At 42.2% G+C, this 26,496-nt stretch overlaps 1 protein-coding gene across 2 annotated transcripts in view; it reads right to left on the reverse strand.

The window, feature by feature from the left end:
* LOC311062017 (ephrin-A3-like) overlaps positions 1-26,496 on the reverse strand; it is a 90,209-nt gene that overhangs the window by 22,352 nt on the left and 41,361 nt on the right. The gene's annotated exons all lie outside the window — the stretch shown is intronic.

Here is a 26,496-nt window from a genome sequence, read left to right on the forward strand (position 1 = left end):
TCGTGTCCAGGGAGGTGTACTTGTACATCAAGCCGCCTCGCGCTACAGAAACAGGAGATAGGCTCCTTACCCTATGGGTCACATGGCTCGGGAACCATTGGCTCCCAAGGCTCCTTGAAGAGCACTTGTCCAACACTGTGTGAGATGTGTGAGATAAATGACATCACGGTACAGTGGGGTGGACCAGCGTAGCACTCCACAAGACACTTCAGTCCCCTCTCGGTTCAGCGCCACACAAATAGGCCGAGGTGATGCAATGTGATTCAGCATTCAGCTCCCATGCTGCGCTGTTGAAAGTTTATAATGCTAAGTATACTCATTATGTAAATGATGCCATCTGTAATTATACCAAGTAGAAGTCATTAGAAGGGCTTCCTGCAGGTGACATGATGAGAGGGGATGTGTCCTTAGCTGCAGTGGTGAGGGCCTGCGTCACATTGACATGCAGTTACACACCTATCACAGTAGGTGGAGGTATTGTGCTGTACTATGGCTGAATGAGCACCCTTCACTCCCTACCACTCTCTCTCTCTCTCTCTCTCTCTCTCTCTTCCTCCCCCCCTGTTCTGTTCTCATTTCTCTTCTACCGTTTCTCTATTCTTTCCTATACCTTTTTTTCTGTCAGCAATGCATGCATGCATGCTGTCTGCGAGCATGAATGATGTGTAAGGTGTGTGTGCGCACGCACGCTCACACATGTACAGACACGTGCACACAGACTACACGCACGTGCGCACACGCACACACACACACGCACACACACACACACACACACACACACACACACACACACACACACTCACACACACACACAGTAACAGGTCAGGTCTCTGGGGAGATTATTATTCAATTACAAAGTGAGGATCAGAAAAGTCATAACACCTCTCTCTCTCCATCTATCTCTGTCTCTCTCTCTCTCTCTCTCTCTCTCTCTATCCTCCGCGCCGTAGCTTTCTAACCGTTCTCTTATCTCCATCTTTTAGCCTCCACTCGCCTTTGCTTTTTAGTCAAACCCTCCCTCTGGTGATCTCTTCCATTCGGTTGCCATTACACACATGCTGAGGCAGATGAATACCAATTCTCTTAACCACTGTTCTTTCTGGGCCATCAATCTTATCTTGCCCTCTCTCTCTCTCTCTCTCTCTCTCTCTCTCTATCCCTGGCGTTCAGATGTGAGATGACAGATTTTTGTCTCGCAGAGTTGCGGGAAGAGACAACAGAGCCATGCTTCAAAGAGACTATATTTAGAGGAGGGAAGGGTGGGGGTGCAGTTGAAATAGGTGGAGTTGTGGGGAGGGGAATGATACGAGAGAAAGAGAGAGCGAGAGAGAGAGAGAGAGAGAGGATGTAGTGAATATGTAATCACGCTGTGAGGGGAATCATGGATGCAAACGGGGTGAAGCAGGAACGGGAAAGAGACCCATTCATTGAGAAATACGGCAGCGGAAGGCAGGGAGAGAGAGCGAGAAAGATCAAAGGGCAGCCGTCAAACTCGGAGAGCATGGGGGTGTGGGAGTGCGGTTGAGCAATGAGCAATGAGCATTGAGGTGTGTGTGTGTGTGTGTGTGTGTGTGTGTGTGTGTGTGTGTGTGTGTGTGTGTGTGTGTGTGTGTGTGGCGTGCGCATGTGAAAGAGAGAGTACCAGCGAAACAGAACTGAAGGGATATATACCCAACTCCATCCCATGTAGGCGGTCTGCCTCCATGCCCCCTGCAGCCACAACGCTCGTTTCATTCACATCGTTTTACCGCATCACTGTCAGTGGAGATTGGCAAATAATTACGTCACTGGGGCTAACATCAAGACAGACTAGCAACATTATATTTTATTTATATTCCTATTTCTTAAATACCCAGTCAGGTGTTCATTTCCATTTGTAACTCTGAGTTAAATTAACACAATTAACAAATTAACTAGCGTTTCTCTGGAGTTGATGCTGCTAATACGCTCCAGCACCAGAAGACGCACTATGAAGGCAAAATGTTGTATCACCACTTGCTCGGTCACAAAGGGACAGACTAGTCAAACAGGGCAAGCAGTGGCAGTAGGATGAGGAAAAGGAAGGCGAGGAAGAGGGAAAAGTATAAGATGGGAGGGGGGAAGGGAGCAAAAAGAGGGGGGAAAAGACAGGTGAGGAGGAGCAGAAGAAGAGTAGATGAAAGGAGAGAGTGAGGGGTGAGGAGGCCAAACGGACAAAGAGGAGGATGAGGAGGTGTATGGTGTTGTGTAAGCAGTGCACTTATAGTGGCACAAGACGGAAAGGTTGCAGGGCAGTGATGGATGATGGGAGGGGTTAAGGTGAGCGGGAGAAAGAAAAAGACAATTAACCCACTAAATCTGGGAACACAGCTGTGTCATTTTAGATTTTAGCTACAACCATTATTTTTAGGTTATTCAAAAATAGCAGATCTACAAGCTCAAACTTGTAGATTTGCTACTGTATGTTTGAAAAATCTTTTGTGCAAATCTTTGAATATATTTATATGTTTTAAACAGCATTTTTAACTCAAATGCTTCTGGGGGGGGGGGGGTCCCTGGAACACCATATTTTGATGGCTGCCAAAAACAATTTCCTTGACAAGAAAAAGTTTGAGCACCACTCATATAACAACAATAGTTTTTCAGAAAAATGAAGACATTTGTTGAGACATTTGACAGTTACAAATGTTCGCTTGAAAATATATACATTCAAAGATTTGCACAAGGGTTTTTTTCAAAAATAGCAGATCTACAAGCTCATAGTGCGGCACTCGGTGCCACGCTATGAGCTTGTATATCTGCTATTTTTTAATAGCCAAATAAATCTAAAATGACACAGATACGTTTCCGGATTGAATGGGTTAAGAGTAGAGAGAGACGTATAGATGTGTGGATTAAAATGTAGGACGGGTGGAGGCATTGGGGGGAGATGAAACAACCTAAGCGTGAAGAGAAAAGAGTGTGGGTGAGGTGAAGCAGAGAGAGAGAGAGAGAGAGAGAGTGGAGGGCGGGGGGGGGGGGGGGGGGGGTTAGAGGTCTTCACAGGTCCACCTGAACCGAAATACGAGAAAAGTCTAGAACCATGCGGGTTCGGTTCCATGTTTTATTATGGTCTATTTGGTTGTTTAACATTATGTGTTATAACTGAGTGGATCCGAGAGGATCTGTAAATCAGTGCTTATCAGGAGAGAAATACATGAAGTGCTGAGGAACTTGCATGACGATTAGGCTATATAGGATCAGATTAAGGGAGGAAAAAGTGGAAAGGTGCACCAGCGAGTTGCATCAAAGGTTCATGGTGAAGATGGATCTAACTCTTATATGCACATTTGTTTTGGGGAAGTAAAACTAATGCACTTATAACAGTTAAATCCATGACAAAATGTTTTCTTTGTAAATTAATTCATATTCCATTTGAAGAGCTATACGCCTACGCGATAGAGAACTTATCACCACAGGAGCAAAAAACAGACTACAATCAACGACGCAGTGTGAGAGAAAGACTTTGAATTAGAATTTTTCCAAATCCCTTCATTAAATTACTGAAGGATACAGCAATTCAGCAGATATACACAATAAACCAGACACAAATAAATAAATAAGACTGTGGGTGAGATGAGGCAGAGAGAGGGAGGGAGAGACAGAGAGGGAGGGAGACAGACGGAGACATAGAGACAAAGACACAGAGAGGAAAAGGCGTTGAATGATGACAACAAAGGGAAAACGTGCAGAGGCCTACATGGAGATCTAGTGCTCCCCAGGGGGATGAGCATATGTAGCAAAAACACAGAACACAGAAAGAGCGATGGCTCTCATTCTCTCTCTCTTCCCCTATACCATGTTCTCTTTCTTTCTCTCTGGCGCTCTCTCTCTCTCTCTCTCTCTCTCTCCCTCTGTGCTGTGCATTGTCTCTGTGGCGGTTTTGCTGTCTCATCATCATTTTCCTATGAGCAGGAAAGCACAGCTCGTTAGTAAAGCCTGCACAAGACTGCCGAGGGAGCGAGCTAGCATAGGAAGGGGAGAGCGAGAGAGAGAGAGAGAGAGAGAGAGAGAGAGAGAGAAACGAGCGAGAGTGCAGGGAAAAGGAGAGTTGAGACAAAGATAGTACCACTGTACCTTTCACGTCTGCGCTAAAAAGAGTCTTTTGAGAATAGCTGGTATCAATAAATAACAATGGTACGCTACTGCTACAGCTAAAGAGACTTTTCTTTTCTTTCTTTTTTCGAGTACAGGGAAGAAGCCTATAGTGGCCAAAACATCTGGTGACATAGAAACATGGTCGTGCGGTGGTGTATAAATTAACGTTAACAGCGGCGTACAGTAGATGCTGTCTGTGTTGTGTGATATTTCACTGTGCTTTAACACTGGTAGTCTGGAGGAGCACGCCAACGGGGCTGTGCATTCCCCAATACTGGCATCAACGGTGCCAGTTAAGTCTCAGTGCTGTCAATCTTACTCGCTTTTTGTTTTGTATGTGTTCTTTGTCTATGTTTCCTGGGAAGACATTCACCAATGCACAGGGTTCTGATATAACTATTCCTCCTGGTGCCGTTTGTGGAGAGAACTTATGGCAAAAGCTTGCTAGAGTGAGGCCTGACACTTCCATCACTAATCTTTGGTTGAGTTTATGTCCGCGTAGGCCTGTCACAATTACTACAGTACATAATCGTCTAATCGCAATTATTTGAGATAATCGCAATTGTTTTTGTATAATCGCCATACTCGTTTCTATGTTGAAAAAAGTTTTGCGTCACTTTGTGAATACAATTATTAAATAAGTCAATAATTTCTTATTGACATATTTTGTTATTTCTCATATCTGCCCTGTGCAAGTTTTGATTACGAAGCCTAAAAGGCTTCATATGTTCCAATGTTCAATGCCAAACACACAATTAAATCGTTAATCGCAATTATTTGAAAGACAATTAATCGTCAACTTTTGTAATTTGTAATCGTGACAGCCCTATGCCCACGATGACACTTATGCTTAATTTATATACCAAAAAACAGCAGATTTACAAGCACAAGCTCAAGCTGTGAGCTTTTTTTTCCGATATCCGACAATTTTTATACAGGACACCGTCATACTACGAAGTACAAATCAGGCTTTACGTAATGCTCAACGGTGTGTTCTCCCAAAAGAGGTTTGACTGAATAATTATGAGCTTGCCTGTTAGCAAAGAAGTTAGCACTTCTTTATTCACTTATAAATGAATAAAGAAGCTTGAAGAAGAAACAGAGCATGAGCTCTGCTCCTGAATACATTCCCAAGGAAACTATAATGCCAGGGGTTGGTTGCTCATGAACTCATGTTGAGAGAATAAAGTTAAATATTGCTTTAAGGTAAAGTACAATTTCAAAAGGCTTAGTTAGAACCCACAGTATTTAGGACTACTGGGGGGCATCATTCTTTTGACCACAGCATTTAAAGTTTGTTCTCTACAAGAATAAAATTGGTTCTCTGAAGACTTATTTACCAAAACACATCTCTGCAACTTGTGGTGCGCTGCTGACTCAGTCAGTTAATGGCTTTCCACAGAAGCAGCAATCTAAAATAAACCTCTAAAATGTCTAACCGACCTTTGTGTTGGCGGTGCATTAACAACGTAATCAATATTATTAGTTCACTGTGTCAGCAGTGAGAAAATGGAATCGATGTTACTCAATCACATGCATAAACATGCTGCTGCTATATACCGTACAACAGCTATGCATGAAATCACACATGGGGACATAGAGTTGGGCCGGTGTAAACATTTCAAAACTACTTTGATATAACACATACCGGATCATACAATTAATACTTACTTTTAACACTAGGTGGCACATGCGTGTGATCCAGCTACTCCCCAGTGGAACAATGAAGGAAACATAGAGGCAAGCTGTCAAGAAATGGGTCTGTGTGTCTGTCTGTCTTATATTCTTCAAAAGGTGGGTTATCATTCATTAAAGCTATGGGTTTCTCTTCGTTTTCTAAGAAAATGTTGTGGTCGGGTAAAGGGGGAACTTGAATTCACAAACCATGGACTTTTTTTTGAGAACCACTGTCATAGATGACCATGTCATAGAGTCTGAAGTCTGAGGTCCACATGACGCTTGTTTGGTTTTGACTTGCCGTATACATTACTAGATATTGTTCCATATATACTGTAAACCACAGCCTTACACATCTCATACAAAAATTGAATCTTATATCCATTTTATGAGATCTATCCTTGGATTCCATGTAAAATGTTGCCATTTGTTTATGTTACCTTTATTTTACCAGGTAGTCACTTGATATCAATGAAGGTGATGATTTGAAAATGGCAGCATTAAAAAACTAACATACGAGATACAAAAATACCAAGAATATAAAAAAAGAACATAAAAGGCTTGGGATGGGAGGAATTAGAAGATAGGACGGCTGGTGAGAGAAGACTTTCTTCCATCTAATTATTTTCCATGCCTGTAAACTAACTCAAGCTTTAAAATCAGGCGTGTGTTTTTTGAAGTTCGTTCCAGGCAGAGGGAGTAGACAACATGAAGGCCCTTCTCGCCTAACTCCGTGCATGTTCTGGGAACTGAGGCATGTTGTAAATAGTCCTGTGATCGCAGGCTGTAAGATGGGCTTGATGTGACAGTGACGTATGAACCAAGGTAAAAAGGGAGCTGACCAATGATTGCTTTATAGATGAAGGTGTACCAATGGATGGCCAGTTTCTCTAGCATACAGAGTGCAATGATGCGTACATTATTTATAATCGTAAAATTGGCAATCTCTTTGTTTTCTTTTACACGAAGGGGGGCCATGCACACAGAGCAAAGTGTCAGATTGTCAGCATGCTGGTGGTTGTTTACCAATGTAAACATGCGGCAGATGCACATCTAGCATTCTGCTGCTTGTCGCATGTAAACACAACTGCAAAAACAGCGCAACTCCATGTCCCTCGTCAACTCCATCCTCTCATTCAATTCCACCCAATGGGGGAGAAATGTTTATCATGCACATGTTTATTTTACTAAACAATTAAAAAGCAGCATGCTGAAAACTTGACAGGTAATCTGTGTGCATAGTGCCAGAACGTTTCGTGATGACAAATAGCGGTATGATCAGGTTAGATGAGGTCATTGTGTGACATCTTCACACAAAAGTTCTTCCTCAGAGGTAATCAATGTCAAACTCATCAGCGGCGCAACGAAGCCATACGTAAACACTGTGATTTAGATGCCATTTCTCAGCTGTCTATTTACTTCCGACAGACTCCCCCAATCCTGATCCAGTCCCCTGGCAGGGACATGCTAGGCTCTGCTGTTTTTCCCCTTTACCTCAGCACCAAAACTCATTACACACTCGCGCACGGACACAGAAATACAGACACACATAGGCTTACCCACACAGATCTCTGTGCATTCAAATACTCACACGCACACAGGCACACTCACTCACACACACAAACAAAGACACGCGCTGCCTCCGACAAGCCCACCACTGATTGAGTTAGCGTCGCAATTAATGGCACAGTTTACCGCCATTCGATCCGGAAAGGAGGATTGAGGGAAAAACAAGTGCTGAGACAGTACATGCAGAAGGAGCAGACGCTGCAAGTCTTCTCTGTGACTATTGCACTACTGGGACTCATCCAATGGCTTCTTCTGCAGACTCCCCTCACTCTTTCCCCGGCTGAAAGAGAAATTGGGGAATATTAGCCGTTCACAGCTCCCCCATTGCTCTTGCCAAATCCCTGCGGCCCATCGCTTGGCCTTCCACCTCAGCGTTCCTCATTTGACTCTACCCTTAAACGTGCTGCTGTATTCTTACCGCGGTGCAATGGTGGTGGCTGTACCTGCAATGCATGCTTTTAAACCCAAGTTTGCTTTAGTCGCATGATGGCACTGCTCGCTGAAAATAACTGATTTGGAAATCAATTACTTTTGGCAAGATTTACCTCAGCACAACATGACAACTGCCCTACAGGGAATGGGAAGCTTAAAACTGTAATGCAGGACAGATGGATGTTTGTTTTTCTCAGCACATAATTTAGTGGTGGATTCATGTTCATTTCCTGATAGAAATCATTTAATATATTCCCTATTTCCCCTTGGTCTCCCATCATATCATGCCTATCCTATTACCTGGTATCGTCAAAGTTTACTTGATCTCATCCTGACTGATAGGTAATCTAATGTTTTGATATGGTATAGTGTGTCTTAAATATTCGTGATTAGAAGCCAGATAGAATAAACTTAGATCGAACAGAAAACGTGTTTTTATTCATTTTATTTTTTTTATAAATTGTGTTTTTCTGCAGCACACACTGTGGCAGGTTCCACATTCGCCTCGACTTTCTCCAGTTGTCAAAGCTTACTCGCAACTTATAAGTGTCAGCATGTACTGCATTGCTATGGGAAGCTCTCAAAATATCCTGGCACCGATGCCACCTAGGCAAATTCCTGTACATTTATAGTACTTCCTGAATATACCACAACTCAAACCAAACTCTACCCCCCCCCCCCCCACCCACCCCCCCTCTAGCTCCTCTTCCCCTCAGCTTCTCCCAGCCTCCCTGTCTCTCCAGTTTTCCTGTATAGGCACACAGCTAGCAGTGCTGATGATTCAGAGTGAGTCAGTCTTCTGGGTACAGCTGGTGGGTGATACACATGCATTGTACCAGGATGCTCAAACAGCTCAACCACTTTTTTCAGGGAACACTTTTGGAAACTGACATGGGGGGGGATGGGGCTGGTGGACAGCTGTCACAGCCATTCATTTCTCGAATTTTGTGCAAAATGTATTTGTATGTTGCAAAATTTGTTTTGTTCAAACACTGATTTGATCAAGACAGAAATATGGATTTTGAAAGGTATTATAATACTGAAATACATGAATTCAAACAGTATATACATGTACACTGTTTGTACCAGGCTGAATGAATGAATTTAATCCTCTGAAAATATTTTTTTCAGAGTGATAATTGTGAAAGCTACTCCTACTGCTTCAAAAATAACTTTTATATGAGTTAAAAGGATTGAAGTTTCACTTCCAAAAGAGTGCTGTATATTGAATAAAAGATCTACAGTACAAAGGCAACTACTATATGACCTGCATAAATAAAATATTAATTAGAAGAATTAGACTTGTATATACCCCTATGGAATATGTGAATATGCAAATATTGTATCTAAGGATCTGAGCTGAATGTGTGTGTGTTTCTTTAAAAACATCAATTTAAAGCAATATATATAATATATATTTAAAAAATAACAATTAGACCTATTCCATTCCACAGGGAAAATTCTGTTTTCAGCTTCACTCAGCTGAGTGCTTCTCAAGTAAGCCCCTATTGTATGTAAGCAAGCGATGTTTGATTGATTGATTGAATATTGTATTAGACAGAAATGTAAAAACAGAACGAGTGCAGTCAAACACTTTGTCTAAAAGGATAACACCAAAAAAGTCCTTGCGGTTTTGTTTCCATTTGTGTCCTAGGTATTCAATTCATCAACATATAAAAAATAGCATTCAATAACATTCAATATCATCACAAATAGAAAACACTATATGTACATGTATGCAGTGAAATTAAAATATAGAGAAGGGGTCTTTCATGTTTTTCAGGCGAAGGACCCCTTAGCTGAGAGAGAGGCGAATCGGCAAAGCAGGGACTTCTTGAGAAAGCCTTCCATGCAACTTGATGAAAGGCTTTCAAAGCTAGCTCAGCATATTTAGCTGATTGTCTCATCAATGTCTGTTGACCATTGAGAGATTTGAGACTAGCTTGGAAGTATTCCACAGTTTCCTTTTAAGTGCCTCCAAGTGATGCAGCAGCTTTGATGGCTTATTATAGATTCATTAAACAGCACTCTCATCAGTCTTGTGTAAATTAAATGTTTCTTTGTTTGTTTACTTACACATTATGTAAATTAAATGTTTCTTTGTTTGTTTACTTACACATTATCTCAGCTAATAGTATGATGGATTCATGTATTTGTGTATAATCAGACATAAAAAAAAAAAAGAATCCTATCAGAGAAATTTGGCAGCCCCCCTGTAGTAACTCTGAGGACCCCCATGGGGTCCCAGACCCCGTGTTGAAAACCCCTTATCTAGAGACATGTAACAATAGAACAGCTATGTGATTACCAGTTGTGCATTGTCCCTACGGTCTTTCACCCCCTCTCTGTCATTCACATTTATTGTCCTATCTCTCTCCATCTGTCTGTCACATTGCTGTCATTCACATTTATCCGTAATGCGCAAAGTCTGATTGTTTATGCCATGTGTCAATTATGTTTGTATCACCAGTCAATCAAAGGCTGCGATATAAACGATTTTCACAGGCCCAAAGTCACATCGCGTGTCCTCTGTGAGAGGACCAAGCACAGTAATGTCACTGACATTATAGCTACATAAGTAGACACTCGATTGTACATGAAGGTGAACAGTAATGGCATGTTCTGTAGATGGAATGTACAAAGCTATATCTGAAAAGTGGCAGACCATGGCAGCATGGTCTCAAGATTGATACAGCACTGTAACTGTACATCAGACTAGAACCCGACCAAGGCCATACTTTTGAGTGTGATGCCGATCCCGATTTTGGAGAGGGCTCTATATAATAATAACAATAATAATAACTAGACGCGTCGCAATTCCGGGGAAATTGCAGAGTGTGGTTGCGCCGACGCGGTCGGGACTCCAGTAATACGCCGGGAGGAATACCGTCGGAGACTGCGCCAATTACATCGTCACGTCACTCCTGAGATCGCCTGCGTTTCATTTTTAGAGGATTGATCCCCCAAAAATCATGTTTTTGCATCAAACGGTTACATTTCGAGCATTCGTGGCGCCCCCTATGGATCAAAGTAGAAATGCTTTTGGGGATTGGTTTAGTATACCACCCTCGACATGTGATTCAAATTTGGGATTGACCGGACGTTTCGTTCGTGATTTATGGCATTTTTGGTCAAACGGGCCCCTCCCGCTAACTTTGGAAGCCATTTACGGACGGACGGTACGGACTATCAAAATTCCGCTTGGATAGGTTTATCGCATGGGTCCATAGATCACGTGTACCGATTTGTGTGAGATTTGGAAAAAAATTTAAGGAAAAGGAGCAAAAAGTGTGTTTTGAAGAAAATTCAAAATGGCGGAAAATCTATCCTGACGCAAATGGGCGTGGCCTATATGGGAAGATGCGTCGCGACCCAAGGAATCCAGGGAAAAAGAAATTTTGATTTTACGACCTACGGTTCAAGAGTTATAGGCCAAAAGGTAAAGGGGGCTGTTATAGCGCCACCATGTGGCCGACTGGTGTGATTATTTTCTTAATCATTTTTCAAAAAACTATTAACCTCCCCTCCAAGTTTTGTAACTGTAGCCCTTACGGTTTCCGAGAAAAAAATACTTGAATGGGAGTTTTTGCAATTCCCATTAAAGTGGATGGGGAAATTTAATGCAGAAATAAATCAATATCAAAAAATCTATCCTGACGCAAATGGGCGTGGCCTATATGGGGAGATGCGTAGTGACCCAAGGAATCCAGGTGAAAAGAAATTTTGATTTTCGGACCTACGGTTCAAGAGTTACGGGCCAAAACGTAAAGGGGGCTGTTATAGCGCCACCATGAGGCCGAATGGTGTGATATTTTTTTCAATAATTTCGGACAATATTATAAATTATCCCTCCAAATCTGATAACTGTAGCTCTTACGGTTTCTGAGAAAAAAATACTTGAATTTCAGTTTTTTCACTTTTCCATTAAAGTGGATGGGGACATTTAATGGCACTAATAAATTAATATCAATTAAACTATTCAACCAATCTCTTAGCCCTATACACGCGCACGATTCCCGATTTAGACGGTCATTTTGACATATGGCACAACATTGGGGGATAAAAACTGTGGGAGGAGATGCGGTCACAAAAAAGTTTATCTATAAAGAAATAAAGTGTGTAGAGTACTATAGTCTGGTTGCCCTGTTGGGCAACCACACTAATAATCATTTTATATATAGATTATATCGTTGCTGTCGGGTAGAAACAAATCTCATCTTTTTAATTTGATTTTTTATAAATCAGTGCGATTGAACACCCTTTAGGTCTGGTGTGTGGGTTTTACAAATATTTAACCAATTTCATTTCCTGAAAAGTTAATATTTTGGTTTGGTTTCTGCCCGACAGAGATATAATATATACTGTATATAGTTTGAAATGTTACACTAAACAGAGATGAAAAACAAGGCTGTATGTCATGATTGAAATCCAAAGCTGGGGCGCCCATCCAACTACACTTTTAGTATAAAATACATGTTAACTGAGGCTGCCAAGGAAATGTGTCTTATCCTGGAATGCCTCCAATGACCACCTGGAAGCCTTTTGCTTCCCGTAATGCAAATGGCCCCCCAGGGGGTTTAGTTTCTGGATACCAATGATGTTGAATTTTGTACAGAAGCTAGGTAGTGTTATCCTTTTAGACCAAGGTTTGACTGTACTCGTGCTGTTTACATTTCTGTATGATAAAATATTCAATCAATCAATCAATCAATCAATGTTGTGGCACATTAGACCAGTGCTTCTCAAACTTTTTCATGTCAAGGACCCCTAAATTGAAATATATGTGGACCCCAATCTACGATACGATACGATAATACATTATTGTCAGTTCACACTGAAATTTGTCTGAAAATATTTTGTTCCAGGGCCCCCCAGAAGAAAAGATTTAAAATCTAAATTATTCAAAAGTTTTCAAACACTTTCAAGATTTTTAAAAAATGTTCAAAAATAGCACATGTATAAGCTTGCAACGCGACACGAAGTGACACGCTGTGAGCTTGCATATCTGCTATTTTTGAATAGCCAACATATGCAATATGGATAAAGGGGTTAAAATGATTGTGATGCTGTATTAACAAATGTTGCTGGGGACCCCCTGGAACCCCCCCCCCCCCCAAGGACGCCTAGGGGTCCCCGGACCCCACTTTGAGAACCACTGCATTAGACACATTTATATTATGTCAAGAAAGACAAGACAAATTCCTGATGAAGATCTGTTGATCGAAACACAATAAACTAAGCGAAGCATCTAACCAGTGTGCAGACCTTACAATTTTTTTAAGAAAGAAAACCCCCATACACACACACACACACACACACACACACACACACACACACACACACACACACACACACACACACACACACACACACACACACACACACACACACACACACACACACACACACACACACACACACACACACACACACACACACGCTTGTATTACTATTTTTAACCCTAACGATAACCCAAATCTCTAAGCCTAAACCCTGAATGCCTAATTATAACCCGGCCTGACCATATTCTTAATCCTTTTTAACCATAAAAACAACCACTTCACTTGTGAAGACCAGGAAAATGGTCCTCCTCACAATGTCGATTTTTTTCCAATTCTACTACACAGTATACTTGGCCCTCACAAGTATAGTTATACAAGCAGGGGATGGGCTGCCGGTGGAGCCTACTGGAGCGCAGCTCCCATTGCTTTGAAGCTGCACGCACGCCCGCACATGCACCATTTGCAGTTTTCGCACCTTGCTAACAAAACCCGCCGATCGACGCTGAGTGTCACAGCTTGAATGAACAGGAATGACCGACCTGGTTGGATGCATATCAATGTGACTTGCTACAAGTAGCCTACTGGTGTCTGAAGCAGTCAAAAGAGTTGGATAACAGTGGCTGATGGATTCATGAAGTAATTCAATTACAGAGGTGATGTCAGCAAGGTAAATGCATAATTATGACAGCACTTAAGTTTCCCCATTATGCAAGTAAATATAATACAATTTGATATACAGTATATTGTGGGTTAAAAAATAGGCCTACATATTAAAAAGGTTATTTCAATCAGCGAATGAGTGCACGACGTAGCGCTCCACTAGCTAAACAATCCACAGCACATCCCTGTATACAAATATGCACACACACACACACACACACACACACACACACACACACACACACACACACACACACACACACACACACACACACACACACACACACACACACACACACACACACACACACACACACACACACACACACACACACACACACACACACACACACAGAGTGTTAATTTAACTAATTTAAGTTTAAAAACTGACCATTTGGGTAGAAGGAAGTACATTTCTACCTTGTCTTGAATTGATAGCATCCTCTATCCCAATGACTACACACACCATTTCAATCATTGAACGCTTTCATTTCATGTTGTGTCCTTAGCATTGGTTGATAAGGGCGCAGCGTCTATTAGTCCTCTTGTGGTGCAAGATTCATGTCACCTAGCCTAACAAAATGATTGACACACAAACAGCCACTGTGGAAAGCGTGGGGGGAAATCCCTCTTCTCCTAATTAGTGGAGAAAGATAGATTGACAGAAGGCACTAGACAGGCACCACAAGGTGATGACAGACCCCAGTCATTTGCAGCCTTGAGGAGCCATCCATCCCCATTGATAACAACAGTCTATCTCGCTCAAGGTGAGATTCTAATTGTCCCCCGTTATTAAACGCCCAGCCTCTTGCCGCTCTCTCTCTCTCTCTCTCGTTTGTTATTCTCATCCCTCCCTGCTTCCCTCCCCCCTCTCTTTCTCTCTACAAGTGTCTCTCACATCGTTCTCTCGCTCTACAGTACATCTCTTTCCCATTCCCTCTCCCCCCTCCCCTGTTCCACCCCACCCTAGTTTGCTTTTGCTGCTCATGTGCTTTTCAGAGAGCCCTGTCGTGTGATGATGAAAGGCACAGCTCGTTCTGTGCTCCCCATTATCTAAGGGCGTCGCGTTCTCCCTCACAGAGGCCCTGCATTGATACACAGAGATAATGGAGACCGCCACGATCTTGGAAAGTGTAAAAGCTAAGTGTGTTTTGTGTGTGTGTGTGTGTGTGTATATATGTGTGTGTGTGTGTGTGTGTGTGTGTGTGTGTGTGTGTGTGTGTGTGTGTGTGTGTGTGTGTGTGTGTGTGTGTTGCACGTTTTGATACAAATATGCATTACCATCGCTAAATTCAAGTCTGTATTATTAATGGCCGTCTGCAGGTGTTGAGTGTGTATACATGTGATTTTGTGTTTATGCATCTGTGTTAGTGTGTGCACGCGCTTGTCTGCGCGCGTGTGTGCGTGTGTACCTGATTGTGTGTTTAGTACGGCGGCTCAATGTATCAAGCCTGCTTAGCAGAATCTCTTTGTGTGAAAGCGTGTCTGGCCGTCTATGAAAGTGTGGCATGTGAATGTGATTATGTGTGTAGGTATCCATGTGTGTGTGTGTGTGTGTGTGTGTGTGTGTGTGTGTGTGTGTGTGTGTGTGTGTGTGTGTGTGTGTGTGTGTGTGTGTGTGTGTGTGTGTGTGTGTGTGTGTGTGTGTGTGTGAGTGTGCACGTGTGCGTGTGTGCACGTACGTGAATGTGTGTGTGTGTGTGTGTGTGTGTGTGTGTGTGTGTGTGTGTGTGTGTGTGTCTGTGTGTGTGTGAGTAAGAGAGAGAAGGAGAATAAAAGAGAGATGGAGAGAGATAGAGAGCGAAAGAGAGAGAGATGGAGAGCAGATGTGTTTTGTCAGGCAATAGAGGCCCTCATCAGGATGAATTCTCCACAGTGGCCTCTCAGTGTGGATGTCAGCCGGGCGGCCGTGTGTTGCTCTGCCATTGGCCATGTCCAAAAACAAAGTGCTCATCTCCCCCATCTGCCCTCTCAGGCCAGCGGCTGAGCACAGCACACACTTGAACAAAGGCCAACAGAGGAGCAAATACAGTACACACAGTACAATCCTCAAAGTCAACCACTTAAACACTATGCACTTTGTCAACTGGGGCCCCCTGGGATCTATCCTTGGTCCCTTCTTTTTTTCCCTCTTCACCAAAACTGTTCGCAAGCTCGCAACGTGTCACATTGTGATGCGTTGTGAGCTTATAGATCTGCTATTTTCATCAAACGTTTGCCTATTATGACATGCCCAGGATAGGGTAAGGGTTCAAGTGGTTCATTTAACTCTGTGAGTGCACAAATGGAACCAAATGGATCCGTAAGGTTCCATGTGGTAACATTTGTACACTCTCAGAGTGACACATCCATAAGGGTCAATTTGGTTCCAGAATAGAAGGCAGAGAGAACAAAGCAACCAGGTGCTCACCGGAGACGCAGTAGTCAGTAGAGTTAAAATAGTGAAAGGTGCTCCTGGACCTTTATCCCTGATGAGGACCGCTTTTAGTCGAAACATGTTGGTGTTATTAAATAATGGCTGTTCTCTCTTTTAACCTTGAGTGCCCGGATCTCCCATTTTTTTTATCTGGTTCCAGACTAGTTGAACACACTCAAGTGTTACAAACACTAAATGAACACTGAAGCATGTGTTTTAAAATGTGTTTTGTTTTGTCTTTTTTTGGTTATTGTAATGTTTTGTTTTGTTTTTATTTTTCGTGGTGTTGTTTTTTGTATTGTCTGTAACACTGTATTGTCTTTAAAAATGAAATAAAAAAAGACTGTTATTATAGCAGAGTGAAATGAACAACACACTCCTCTGCTCATTTTAGTCATCATATCCACATCACTACTGATCATTTTTTTGTGTGTAAATATCTTCTAAAAGCATCACTATCTCCAATGATCAAATTATTGTCTCCGCCAGGCCGAGTCTGTGTGTCTGTGTGTGTGTGTGTGTGTGTGTGTGTGTGTGTGTGTGTGTGTGTGTGTGTGTGTGTGTGTGTGTGTGTGTGTGTGTGTGTGTGTGTGTGTGTGTGTGTGTGTGTGTGTGTGTGTGTGTGTGTGTGTGTGTGTGTGTGTGTGTGTCTGTTCGTCCGTCCGTCTATCTCTGGCAACGTTGGACCGATCGGTGTAAAACTGTGCACGCACACTCCCTGGAGGCCAGAGCAGAACTAGTTGCGCCACCAGCAGGCCGATTTCTCTTTATTACTCCTACAGATTTTGTCCAAACATCCCTTAAGCTGATTGTATGACATTCCGTATAGTAGTGTGTATATCTGTCTGTCTCTTATATGTCATTATGATTTGAACTTAAAAACGGTCTGGGGGGCTCACAAAAGCCTGAGTAGACGATAAAATGACCCAACGTTTTTTTGAAAGTGAAATATCCCTTTAACTTATTCCTCCATTAATCCCCACAATAACCTACCTGACCTGGCGGAGACCTGTGCTCTGAGGAGCACTTTCTCTAGTTAATATTGAGAAAATTGGTCCAAAAGAATGTTATTCAGATACTTAGCATGCTGTCACAGATGCACAACGAAGTACAACACGCACATGTTCATGATCCCATGCACAAAAACATCAAATCATGTGGCTCTCGTGATCAAAATGATAATGGTTGGATGGCTCAGGGTTGGATGGCTCAGGGTTGAGGACAGAGTAAGACAACTTGCAATGGGCCTGATCTACAAGATACACCACAACATTGGGATACCCATGTACCTGTCTAAATACTTCAAAAACATTAATGAAGTCCACAATCACAACACCACCAGGCAGCTCAACTGATCATGTCCAACCCAGATTTGGCACAAACAAGGGAATTAACTCGTTCTCATGCTATGCAACACCCCCCCCCCCCCTGAACTGTTTTTTTGTATATACCAGTAACCTGTAAGCCGATTGTTAACGTTCTGCATAGTACTAGTGTATTATTGTCTGTCTGTTTTCTTAAATGTCATCATGATTTGAGTGCGTAGGGATCTCATTTTAAATAAGCCATTGTGCTTTTATGAGCGATCCAGTTTGGAGGACCTTGTATTGTAAATTGTACTTCCATGTACTGTTTCCATGTCTTTTCTAAATAAAGTATTCAATCAATCAATCAATCAATGGTGTCGCTCCAATGTGGGTCTTTTGGACTTCATGTGGCTAGCCTGTGACAGGTGATCAGTCATCTATGACATGAGTTGTCTATGACATAACTCAAAACTCGTAGATATTTTCGTGGCGAACCGATAGCTGAATGGGTAGGGCGTGTATTACATAGGCTCTAAAACCTGACATTGACCATTTCTGCATGTGCCTCCCCTACTCACTCTGATTTTCCTGTCTCTCTCGCACTGACGAATCAATAAAAGGTAGAAAAGCCACAAAAATATAAAAACAAAAAAAAGATAATATGATTTATGCTGTCTCTTTTCTTTTTTTTTATCCCACGATTTTGTAACCCATATTTTTTACACCCAGTGCCAATTGTCTATGTAATCCTGGGCACTACCTTCCCTCTGCCGCGTGGAAGGAACACGTTATTCCAACCAGTTCCTTTCCCCTCCATCAGGTGCCCCGGCTGGCCAGGGGGAGGCAGTATAGTGACCAGGATTACTGCATGTTTTTGTGAGGGTACCTACCCTAGGACACACGGGGAGAACATGCAAACTCCACACAGAAAGATTTATGCTGTCTCTATAGCATGGTTCCAATAACTAAGCATACAAGTCGCAGTTCCTCCTCCAAATGTGGTCACTGTCAATGATTGATAGCTGTGAGACAGCATCTAGTTTGGTATATTAAAACCTTAGCGAAGAAGGCTTTTCCTAAAGATATTCAAAAGTACACCCCACTTCCGTACTGCACTCATTAACAGCTGCAACATCTGGTGTATTTGCTGTAATACCTACTGAAAAACATCACACACATGCACCCCCCCACACTTACATACACACACACATACATACATACAGTGTACACACACACACACACACACACACATACATACAGTGTACACACACACACACACACGCACGCACACAGATGAAAGAATACAATCATCTAAACCTGAGCCACGGCACCACAGTGCATGCACGACGTGAGTGCAAACACAACACGCCAAAAATAAACATACAAAGAAATAAGCCTAACATATAATACCAAAGCCAATCCACAGAGATAAAAAAACAGGGCTGCTTCTATTAGCGTTCCAAGAGTTGGCAGAGTGGGATTTTGAAGTGCAGCGCACAAGAAGTACAGTAGCCTCACACAGTAAAATCCTCAGTGTTCATCTATCCATTTGTAACTCTGGGAGTGTATAAATGTAGTGTACTCAGGATTTCACCGTGCAGAGGGCACTCTCACAGGATGTCTGCCACGCGGGGTGTTAGCTTTCAAAAACCTTAGTGCTGGCACACATCTCTCTGTGTCTCGCAGTTAGAGAGAGACTGAAAGAAGGGAACAAAGAGAGAGAGAGAGAGAGGGGATGGAGAGGAGCACTCTTAGTGCACAAAACAGGATTTAATATTTTAAAAAATAGAGAATTTTAAAGATGTTTTGGCAGTGTTGTTGTCAAGTGTCTGTACAAAATAAAACTTGCTGAAAAAATCTGAGCTGAGAGAATGAGAAGCATAGAAAAATAAGCATAGGTAGAGAGAGGATAGAGTGAGATATATTGGATTAACGGAAGTATTTGTTGTTTCTAAACATGTAATTACGCACATGGTTGTTTATTATCCTGCGTAATTAAGAACAGCCTTACATGCATTTTGAATGCAATGCATAAAGAATGTAATTCAATTCGGTTAAGAGTGCTTTACGTGCATGAAATGTAAAATAATGTAAACAATAAACATGCCTTAGAATGAAGGGCACATGCGCAGACAGTGGAATCAGTTACTTTTTAGGGTACAGAGTTTGCTACTGTAAAAATGGTGCATTTATATAGCGCTTTTATCCAAAGCGCTTTACATTGATTGTGCCATTGACCCATTCACACACACATTCATACACCGATGGCAGAGGAAACCATGCAAGGCACCAACCTTCTCATCGGGAGCAATTAGGGGTTCAGCGTCTTGCTCAAAGACACTTCGACACTAACTGTACATTTATAGATATATCTTTGAGAGAGACAAAATAAAATTGGTTGATATCGGCCTATCTGCCACCCTATTTCTCTATTGGAATCGCTATCGGTCTTGAAAAATCCATATTGGATGACATCTAGTATAAATTAGGCTTAAAGAAAACTTTGCAGATTTTCAACCCAAATCCGATTGTTCTGATCTGAGGAGAGCCTGTCTTCTGAGTATTTCTGAGTGAAATCTTGATGAAACGATGACTTATAAAGCGTTGTTTCACGTTATTAAGCACAGGCAAATGTTGTGCAAAAATAGGCAAACATTCACCCAAAATAGCAGATCTACAAGCTCACGCATCGCAAGCATATAGGGTTTAAGTGGTTAAGAGGAGAAGAGAGAAAGCAGGAGAGAGCAGAATGCAAAGAAAGAGAGAAAGATGAAGTAAAGTAGTTTTTAGGTCAGATTTTTGACTCGGCTGTATTCAGAACCAACGTCATGGATGCCAACTAGAATAATCAGGCCTTTTATCTCCCAGCCATGGCAACTGTACAGACTCACACACACACACACACACACACACACACACACACACACACACACACACACACACACACACACACACACACACACACACACACACACACACACACACACACACACACACACACACACACACACACCTCAGGAAAAGGTCATTTAAAAAAAACTCAAAGAGAACCCACATACAGCATTAACATATTTCATTCATTCTTAGTGGCCACACGGCACTCCACAGTCCACATACAATTATCATCCACACGATCTACTTTGCAGATAACCACCAACCTAAATTTCTTCTTGTACAGCATCCTCCTCACACACTGGGCACGTGATAATCCAAAACGCTCACAAACATACAGCCAAAGCACAGTCCGCACACACAAACCCTTCCTAGCAGAGCAGCATAAATAATTCAACCATTTCTTAAAATAACCCATCACCCTTAGAGCATATATGGTACTGTGTGTGTGTGTGTGTGTGTGTGTGTGTGTGTGTGTGTGTGTGTGTGTGTGTGTGTGTGTGTGTGTGTGTACATATATATATATATATATATATATATATATATATATATATATATATATATATATATATATATATATATATATATATATATACACATATATATATATATACACATATATATATATATACATACACATATATATATATATACATACACATATATATATATATATTATATAAAATGAAAACAGTCCTCCAGACTGCACGGTGGCCCAGGCACAGAGTAATTATTTCACCGGAGAACAGAGTTAACCCATTAAGGCCTGAGGTTCCGATTCTACAAATTTTTCTGAAAAAATGTATGTTGCTTTGCTATAATTAATGGTTCTCAAACTTTTTCATGTCAAGGACCACCTAAAATTATATTTATTTGGCCGCCTACCCCCCATCTCAAAATATTTTGTTCCAGGGAGGCAAAGATTTGAGTTAGAAATGTTTGCTTTAAAAATACATATATTTAAAGATTCGCACAAATTTTCAAGATAAAAAAAGCAGATATACAAGCTCATGAGCTTGTATATCTGCTATTTTTGAATAGCCCAAAGTATAAAATAATAGTTTAAGTGGTTACACAGATGCGTTACCGGGTTTTAATGGGTTAACAGCCGATGTGCATAGCATATACTATATAGAGATAGATGCTGTCCAGGTGGAGGTACTGTATAAGGCTGCTTCTGGGGGAGAACGTAGTCTGCTCCTGGTATATAGCATGTCAATCTGTAGCCCATTAGAAGGTGAGGCTAGGCCAGCCATGTTCAAAGCAGCTCCCATGGCAAGATGGACCTCTCTCTCCTGAATAATTGACCTGCCACTGCCCACATGGATTCTCATCCCCCCCGCCCCATTGCTCTTCTTCTTCTTCTGTGCTGTACACTTCTGCCCATTACCTTCTTTTATTATCTTACCCTCAGATTCTCTCTCTCTCTATCTCTCTCTCTCTCTCCAATGTCTACGCTTTCTTGTTCTCCTTGTCATCTCTTTCAAGTTCCCCCCCACCCCTCTCTTCTCTTCCTCTCCACCCGACTCTCATCTCTCACTCCTTCTCTCTCAGTCTCTTTGTATGTGTTTCCTAAGGCTACGGGGGTTTGTCGGGGGATCAGGGTACATAAGCCTCTTCTTGCCCTATTTTCCACAACTGTCTTTACCTCCCCGGCCATATCTCTCTCTTTCTCTCTCGCTCTCTCTAACTACCTTTCCGTCTCCCTTGCTGCTTCACACTGCCCCCCCCCCCCTCTCTCTCTCTCTCTCTGTATCTACAGTATCTCTCTCTGTCACCCAAGGCTATGAGGCGTGAAGGCTTGCAGGTATACGTATGGAGGCCCTTACGTAAGAGGAGGAGATAAAAGGACGCTTTCTGAAGGCACCCACTGCGTTACAGCCTTGGGAAAGGCTAAGCATCCTGTCACAAACTTCTCCGGGACAATTTCTCACACCCCGCCGGTTGTCGAGAAACGCACACAGACAAAAGTAGAAAAACAAAAACAAACAAACAAATAAAAAAGCCTTGAAGCCATGATTTTAGAAAAAGGCTAAAAATGTACTACTCGTTGCCTGTATTGGCTTTCTATTTATACACTTCCAAAACTCAAGATGTGAGCTGACAGATGTACAGTAGGGGCGGGGGAGGGGGGGCTAGTTGAGAACCTTGTGAGACTCCTGATGGGGAGGCCAAATAGACGCACAGGCACATTGATAGTGGGGCAAATACAGTGTGAATGTATATTTAGGATGAGATCGTGTTTGCTGGAGGGAATGGGAGTGTTTATGTGTGGCAGGCATTATTGTGTGCATTTGCAAGAGAAAATGGGTTTGTGTATGCCGAGCATGCACGTGCGTGCATTTGCACGCGACGCGTGCACCTGCCAAAAGCGAGTGTAGACAGGCAAGGAATAGAAAACAGAGTGAAAGAGCGGAGGAGGGGAGGCAGTGTTCATGTAATGCCACACACAATGATAGTAAATTCACATCCTCCCTCAATAGTCATAATCCTCTCCTTGCGGATATGTTAGAACCCCCCCAGAAGAATTTTGTGATGAGGCACATTACCTTGTCCTCAGAAATCAAATCAGACTCAAAGCAGCACCTCCCTCCTCTCACACACACACACACACACACACACACAAACACACACACACGAACACACACACACGCACAAATCCCTCAGTGTTCGGTGCAGCATCTGGCTGGGGCTGCTAATGAATGCCGCCTCATGCCACCTCCTAATGGAATTGCCTTGCCTTCCGAGCACACCGCGACGATACCAGCTGAGAAGCAGCAAAAAGATTACTGGAGAGATTAAAAAGACAGAACAAACAAGTGGCGGCCGAATGATGGGCAGTCAGCCCCCCCGCAAAGATCACACAGTAGATAATTGGTGCAAAAAAAGGATGAAAAAAAGAAAAGCTTGATTCTCTGTCTTCTGTGAGTTTGTAGGATATGGTGGACTTTGGATCCCTGCACAGTACATCATCAGAGGAGATCAGAGAACAAACCCTGTCTGTTTTCTGTTGTGAGCGTGTGTGAGAGAGAGAGAGAAAGAGAGAAGTGTGGATCCAGCAGGCCCCGGTAATGAGCCCAAATTCGTTTTGCACAAGCTATTTAGATGCAACTACTACACTGTAAAATCCTGGTTTAATTTAACTCTGAACGTCAAGTCAATTTAATTTGTATAGCACATTTCATACTAGGAAAACTCAATTGTGCTTCACATTAAAAACAACTGAGAATTATGCAAACAGTAGCCTACAAAACAGATGTACAAAGTACAGCCACAATCCCCCATCCCACACATTAAAATAAATAATGTATGAACCCCACCCATCCACAATTCAAATGTTACAACACCCTCAAATGTTAGGACCCCCACCCCAGCCCCACAATAGCTCTCTTTCTCTCACACACACACACACACACACACACACACACACACACACACACACACACACACACACACACACACACACACACACACACACACACACACACACACACACACACACACACACACACACACACACACACACACACACACTTTGTTCCACAGAGTAGGACCATAGTGACTAACACCTCCACCAGATTTAGCTCTTACTCTAGGTACAGTTACAGTAAGAGACCAGTGCCAGGTGATATGAGATGCTGATTGGGTGAGTGGTACTAGTGAGCAGGTCCATGATGTAGGAGTTGCTAGATCATTTAACTACAGTAGTAAGTAGTACTTTGAATCAATTCTGTACCATATAAGGCAGTGGTTCTCAAACTTTTAAATGTCGAGGACCCACAAATGAATGTGTATTTGGCCGCAGACCCCTATCTGAAAATATTTTGATATTTTGTGCCATACAAGTTATATTTAAAATGTTCCACATTTTCTTCCAGATTTCTTGAAACTAGCAGAGAGAGCTTGTAGATCGCCTATTTTCAAATAACCGATGTATATAAGGTTATAGTGGTTAAAAAGATTTTTATGCTATATCACCTAATTTAGCTGGGGACCCCCTCAAGGACCCCTGGGGGTCCCCGGACCCCATTTTGAGAACCACTGGTAAAGGGAGCCAGTAGAAGTAAAGCGTTCATCTTTACTCATCCCAGTTAGTTTCACTTTTCACTTACTTTGTAGCACGACAGTGTACCGTAGAACAAAAACTCACCACACCACGTGTCGTGAGCTTGTAGATCTTCTATTTTTGGCACGGGACACCATATGTAGGCATCATATGACAAGAGTATACATGAGGCAAAAATAATGCAGTGCCATCTTTTCTCAGAAACACACACACACACACACACACACGGTTAACGAAAAGATCACATAATCATGACATTCTTTCTGGGAAATGTGTGCCAAACCCCTCCGCTTTTCCTCAACAAAGCATCAGAACACAGTAAAAAAAACGGACCCAAAATGGACGGGTCCATTTTGGCTTCTTTCTTCAGAAAATACAAAGATGCACAGGTACACACGTACATTAGTGAGCGGCCAAGCGTACATAAACCCCCACACACCCACACCCACACCCACACACAGCAAACCCTTCCTCCTCCCTCCTTTGCAAAACAAACACCGTCTCGCTCTAATACACACGCATACTTCTTCCACTTCGCTTATTGTTTGTGCACATCCATCCTAGCTTTTATATGCTTTGTGTTTTTAGGTGTGTTTTTTTTCCTCCCCTCACTCTGCAGTATCTTTGTATCCATCTACAATATGTAGCTTTTATTCCCTCCACCACTCTCCCAACACACACACACACACACACACACACACACACTTGTATTACTATACTTGTGAGGACAACATTTTAGGTCACACTGCGATTACGTTGTGAGCTTGTAGATTTTATATTTTCAGTGCATGACACTGGTATGCAACTAAGTATAAATCCTAACCCCTAAACCTAACTTCTAAATGTCTAATCCTAACCTAAATATTTTCCTAATAAGTAAGCCTAACTGGGGGGAAAAAAATGTTTTACCATAAAAACAACAATTTCTCTTGTGATGGTCCTCACAATGTCTCTCTCAAATACTTACTATACTTGTGGGGACGTTTGGCCCTCACAAGTATAGTAATACAAGCGTGCGCGCACGTACACGCGCGCACGCACACACACACACACACACACACACACACACACACACACACACACACACACACACACACACACACACACACACACACACACACACACACACACACACACACACACACACACACACACACACACTTTCTCTCTCCCTTTCACAGAACAGCACAGCCGATGTTGCTTGTGCCTTTTTCATAATTCATGGAGTTGTTCTTACGGCTCAGGCAGCCATGTCGGATGTGAATCTGTGCGCCTGAAAGGCTCACTGAGGCAAGACCGCCTCAGCCTGCAGGGGGTTATGGGTAAAGCTACCGTGCTCAGGTAGCCACGGAAAACACTAAATCAACACGCTCAATCGCACCTGGGTCAGACACGACTACTCGCAAATAATTGCGTTGTGAATGTTTGTGTTTTAACCCGTGAAGACCGGGAACGCATCTGTGTCATTTTAGATTTCTTTGGCTATATAAAAATAGCAGACATACCAGCTCGTAGCACGGCACTCGAGCTTGTAGATCTGCTATTTTTGAAAAATATTGAAAATGTGTGCAAATCTTTGAATATATACATATTTTTTAAACATATTTTGTTCCAGGGACCCCTAGGGGCAAAGATTTGAGTTGCAAATGTTCACTTTAAAATAAAGATTTGCACAATTAAAAAGAAAAAAGCTCATACTGTAGGTGCCACGCTATGAGCTTGTATATCTGCTATTTCTGAATAGCCAAAGAAATCTTAAAATGACATAGATGCGTTGCCCGGTCTTAATGGGTTAAATTGATTTCGGCGGTGTGGCCAGAACTTTGTCGCATGCTGGGCACACAGTGAGAATGCAATACATTATGGAATGCAACCAGGCGTATTTGAGCCATCTAAATCATGTTTTACTTTTGTTTTTTAAATTTGTTGTACTGTAAGAATATTCAATTAAATTCAACTGTACTTAGTGAGGTCACCTGGCTTTTCCTGAAGTATAATGATCAAATCAAACCTTACTATATTGGTGTTCAAAATACCTCTGTACGGGCTACTTATTTTATTATCCTTTGCTTATAAATG

The sequence above is a fragment of the Gymnoscopelus microlampas genome, assembly GCF_963454915.1.
Source record: "Gymnoscopelus microlampas genome assembly, chromosome: 15".
Taxonomy (NCBI): Eukaryota; Metazoa; Chordata; class Actinopteri; order Myctophiformes; family Myctophidae; genus Gymnoscopelus; species Gymnoscopelus microlampas.